The sequence below is a fragment of the Nestor notabilis genome, unplaced genomic scaffold, assembly GCF_000696875.1.
Source record: "Nestor notabilis isolate BGI_N333 unplaced genomic scaffold, ASM69687v1 scaffold13187, whole genome shotgun sequence".
In the NCBI taxonomy this organism is placed as follows: Eukaryota; Metazoa; Chordata; class Aves; order Psittaciformes; family Psittacidae; genus Nestor; species Nestor notabilis.
The window spans coordinates 55,769-56,633 of NW_009937929.1; positions in this window are offsets into that span (position 1 = coordinate 55,769).

Consider the following 865-nt stretch of genomic DNA (forward strand, 5'->3'; position numbering starts at 1 on the left):
GTAGTGGGAGGGGAGGGGGGGGGGGGGGGGGGGGGGAAGGCAAATAACGGGATTATTTTGACTTTTTACTACTGATATGTTACTTCTGAACTATCAAATAAGAATGATCTTGCTAACATTCATTTATTCATTTTAGTGGACACAAAAGTTGCCTCTCTTCTGCACAGCATTCAGCAATGACCAAAGAGCTGAACTCCACACAAAGCAGGTAAATAATTGCCACCTGCGTACACTAACCTGACACACAGGGAAGATTAATGGGTTTTGCTGACAACAAAAAGGAATTTGGAAAACCTTTGGCCTTGACTTCACAACTCCTAACTTGCAGGAGAATTCTTCACTGATGTAAGTAGTCTTATCTACCTCAGCTCTTCTGTAATGGTTTCCTGTGCCCCTGCCACAGAGGTAACCTTTAGACAATAATCAGGACTTCAAGGGGAATCACCCTGAGCACCTCGCTCACAGAAACTATTTCTTCTGAGTGTACCGTGAGAGAAATGTCTCCACTCAGCCTGCTCAGACTCTTTCCAAATACCCTGGAACACCTGCCTCCACTTTCTACCCTGCATATATTCATTTTCCAAACAAGCTACTCTGCTAAAAAAACAGCACAGGTCTTTATGCCAGGGTGAGACTAATAGGAGCTTATAATTTTTGAGAAGGAAACAGCATCAGACATTTTCCTCTGCCCCTGCCTAGTGTCACAGCTGAATAAACCCCATCAATATTAACACCTTTAGAGCTGGTTTCACCTCTGGTCTGGCAAGGGATGATCAAGGAGATTTCCCCAGGCAGCCCAGAAGAGCTCTCTCCCTTGGTTTTGTTTCCATTTTGCCCTCTTCACACCAGGCTCTCGCTCACAGCC